Raw genomic sequence first — 4,700 nt, forward strand, 5'->3', positions numbered from 1 at the left:
TGGGGGTGTTGCAACCTAGAAGACACAAATTTGACTAACAAGTTATAAGTACATGAGTCAAAAATTATGGAAAAGTAAAAGAAAAGATTCTTAAGCAGGATTTTGCTAGTGTGTGATATTTGTGATATTGGACAATAATTTTCACACTCTGTCAGGTCACTTTTTTTAAAAAAATGGGAATAAATATGAATCTCTTCTAATCAGTTGGCCAAGTAGTTGCCCTCCCGATTTCTTGGCATAACCTGGTGAGCATATGCAGGTAAGCATCTTTTTGTTGAAATATTTCTATTGATATTCCATCAATTCCTAGGGCTTTGTTTTTTGCCAAGTCTTTCAGAGCAGAATGCACTTTCTCCTTCATCACCATTGCCTCTAGCTCATATGTTGTTTCTTTAAATGCTTCTGTGTCAGCCAGTTCTTACAATGACTCTGTATACGTCTTCCTTCTGCTTTTAATGCTTCTTGAATCTTTCTATATTCTGCCCATAGCATCCTTAAGCGTTGCAACTCATGGCTTCAATTTATTCTTTATTTCTTTCATCTTAAGAAATGCTGAGCAAATTTGGCCCTTTTGATTTTCTGATTCCAGCACCTTGTACATTTTATTACAATATTTTGTCTTGTCTTCACAAGCAGCCCTTTGAAACCTTCTATTCAGCTTATTAACTTCTTGGTTTCTTCCCTTTGCTTTGGCTTCTTGGTGCTCTAGTGCAATATTCAGAGTCTCTTCTGACACCCATTTTGGTCTTTTCTTCTTGCTTTTTAGTAATGATTTTTTGCATTCTTCATGAATGACATTCTTGATACCTTCCTACAGCTTATCTGGACTTCATTCATTAGTGCTCAAGATCTCAAACTTATCCCTGAGTTGATTTTTAAATGAATTAGAAATAGACTCAATGTCAAATTTTGATTCCTGTGGATATGATTTAACCTTCTTCAGTTTTAATTTGAACTTGCATATGAGCAGTTGATGGTGTGTTCCACAATCGGCACCTGGCCTAGTTTTTACTGCTGATATTGAACTTCTGCAACGGTTTCTTCCACAGATGTAATCAATCTGATTGCTGTGCATCCCATCAGGTGAAATCCATGTGTATAGCCTGCATTTATGTTTCTTACAAAACATATTTGCCATGAATAAATCATTGATTGTACAGAATTCTATCATTCTATCCCGGCCTCATTTTTGTCACCAAGTCCATGTTTTCCGACAACGGATCCTTCATCCTGATTCCCAACTTTTGCATTCCGGTCATCCATTATTATTAAAGTATGCTGGTTACATGTTCAATTGATTTTTTAGTGCAGCAGTTGATAAAAATAATCTATTTCTTCTTCCTTGGCTCTGGTTGATTTTTTAGTGCAGCAGTTGATAAAAATAATCTATTTCTTCTTCCTTGGCTCTGGTTGTAGGAGCATAAATTTGAATGATAGTGGTATTAAAAGGTCTTCCTTGTATGGGTATGGATATTAGCCTGTTATTCATAATATTGTATTTCAAGACAGATCTAGAAATGGCCTTTTTAACTATGAAAGTTATCCCATTTTTACTCACCTTTTCATCTCAACCATAATAGATCATATGATCTTGGGATTCAAAATATCTCATGCCAGTCCATTTCATTTTACTAATACCTTTTATGTCAACATTTTTATGTTCTATTTCTTTTTTTACAATGTCCAATTTTCCTACATTCATACTTCTCACATTCCACATACCAATTGTTAATTTCTTCTTACAACTCTTTCTCCTCATATGTGTAACACACACACACACACACACACACACACACACACACACACACAGAGTTGTGGTATACCATTAAGTCAAAATTAACCCGTAGCTGACACTCCAGTGGGTTTTCAGAGGCAGTTAATCACACAGGAGATTGTCCATCCTTCTCCTGTGGAGGAACGGTTGGCCTCGAACCACGTGCCTTTGGGACTGCAGTGCAGCTCCTTACCACTAAGCCAGCGGAGCTTATACATATAGATATACAGATACAGATACAACTACAAAGATACACACACACACACACACACACACACACACACGTTATTTTTCCTCGTCTTTGTTTCTTTCTGATTGTTTTGTCCTTCATTAACTGTGGAGGCTGGAGAGCATTGTGAGAGTATAAAAGAGAGGCTGGAGAGCATTATGTTGAGTAAACTAATGCAGTTTCATAAGGACAAATATTGCATATAATCATTATTGTAAAAATAGAAGAATAACTAGTAAAACATGTACAGGAACTTATCAGTGGGGAAGAGAGGGGAGTGAAGAGGTGAGGATAGGTAGGAGTAAAACACAAGGCTGCACAGTTTGGTGGGTGGAGGGAGAGAGAGAAGCAAATGTGCAAAAAGACAGGGTAATGATGGGAAAAGTCCAATGGTGATTGATTTTATAAACCATGATGTATGAGAATAATTTTAGGAAACAATGTGAATTGAGAACAATGTGAAACACAATGTATATAAACTTTGTAAGTAAACCAATTAAAAAATAATGTAAAATGGAATGTATATGAACATTTTATGAAACGATGTAAATGAAAGATTATATAAAACACAATGTATTAGAGGAAACATAATGTAAAGTTGTTATTATTATATGAAAAACAATAAAGTTTTAAAAAGTTTTGTACTGTCATTGCACAATTGATAATTTTTCTATTAAAATGTTAGTTTATTTTATGTATTTTGTGGTCCTGTCACTGGGTGCACAGGTATTAATTATAGTTATGTCTTCTGGTTAAATTGATCCTGTAATTAGAACATGTCCTTTGTCTCTTATGCTAGTTTTTGCCTTGAAGTCTATATTGTTCGAGTAGTCATTGCTTTTTTTTTTTAAAAAATCATTATTTGTTTGATTCCCCTCCTTTTGATTTTTAATCTATCTTTATCCTTGTGCTTAAGGTGTATCTCTTATACATAGCATATCAATGAGTCATGTTTTCTTATCCTTTCTGATATCCTTTCTCTTAATTGATGCATTTAATCTATTCACACTTAGGGTTGCTAATAGATAAGATTTTATTGCTTTACTTTTGTTACATTCTTTTGTGTGTGGTGGTGGTGTTGATGTCTTTTTCTATGTACTTTTCTGCACTGACTTAATTTTGTTTATGGCTTTTATAATTTCCTTTGTTGCTGTTATACTAAGTCTTTATTATTTCCCTCTTTTAATTTTGTCAAGAAGATTTAAAGTGGGTTAGTTTTTATTCTTTTGTTTTGGGATTTTTGAAGTAGTCATTATCTTGTAAGAGTTTTATTCCCAAGTGTAAAATAGTTCAATCTTGAAATCACTTTGACTTCCTTTACACTTTGAAATTCTATAGCTTCACTATTCTCTTTGTGCTCAGTTGTTGTCCTTGTTTACTACTTGTCTCTAGTTCCCCTCCCCCCATATTTCAGTCCCGTAAAGTTTATTTTACTTTTTACACTTTTAGGTCTGGGTTGGTTTCTGGGTCATAGCATGTAAGTTAATGCCAGGTTCCTGTCTGTCCTTGTGGATTCTGTCTGAAGAACCCCTTTAGCATTTCTTATTTGATAGGCCTGGTTTTTACAAATTTCCTTAATTATATGAAACTAGGGAATGTCTTAATTTCACCCTCATATAGAAGAACAATTTTTCTTGGTGTATAATTCTTGGTTGAATTTTTTTTCCTTCAGCATTTTGTTGTTGTTATATGTCGTCAAGTCGCCTGGGACTCATAGAGACCCTACGTACAACAGCCTATGCTGGCCAATCTCATGGTTTCTGACACATCTACCCTCATTACCCCAGCCACTGAAACAATCCATCTCATCGAGGGTCTTCCTCTCCTGCGCTGTCCCTTCACCCTCCCAAGCATTATGTCCTTCTCCAAGGACTGGTCCCTCCTTGCAACATGTCCAAAGTATGTGAGACAAAGCTTCAGAATACTTGCCTCCAAGGAGCAGCCTGGCTTCACTCTCTCCAGGACAAACCTGTTCATTCTCTTAGCAGTCCATGGTATATTCAATACTCTTCTCCAATACCACAGCTCAAAGGCATCAATTCTCCTTCTATCATTCCCAGTCATTGTCCAGCTCTCTGATACATAGCAAGTGATTGCAAATACCTTTGCCTGCATCAAGCGCACCTTAGTCTCCAGACTGACTTGTTGCTCTTCAGTACTTTAGAGAGGTCTCTAACAGCAGACTTTCCCATCACAATATGTCTTTTAATTTCCTGGCTGTTAGTGCCAAGAGTGTTGATTGTGGAGCCAAGCAAACTAAAGCTGTGAACAATCTCAATCTTTTCACCATCCATCATGATGGCCCGGTGGTGAGAATTTTTGTTTTCTTAATATTGAACCTTAATCCATACTGAAGGCTGCATGCAACAAGCGCTTCAAGTCCTCCTCAGTTTCAGCAAACAGGGTTCTGTCACCTGCATCTGCAGATTGTTCATGAGTCTTGATGCCACACTTCTCATACAACCCAGCCTCCTGGATAATCTGTTCTGCATATAGGTTGAAAAGTTATGGAGATAGGACATATCCCTGGTGTACATCCTTCCCAATTTTGACCCATGAAGTGTTTCCTTGCTGTGTTCTGACAACTGCCTCCAGGTCTAGGTATAGGTTTTGCATTGGAATGATCAAGTGTTCTAGGAGTCCCATTCTTCTCAGAGTCAGCCACAGTTTGTTATGATCCACACAGTCAAACACAGA

The sequence above is a fragment of the Elephantulus edwardii genome, unplaced genomic scaffold (genome assembly GCF_000299155.1).
Source record: "Elephantulus edwardii isolate Elephantulus edwardi_28Jun2011 unplaced genomic scaffold, EleEdw1.0 scaffold00097, whole genome shotgun sequence".
Lineage (NCBI taxonomy): Eukaryota > Metazoa > Chordata > Mammalia > Macroscelidea > Macroscelididae > Elephantulus > Elephantulus edwardii.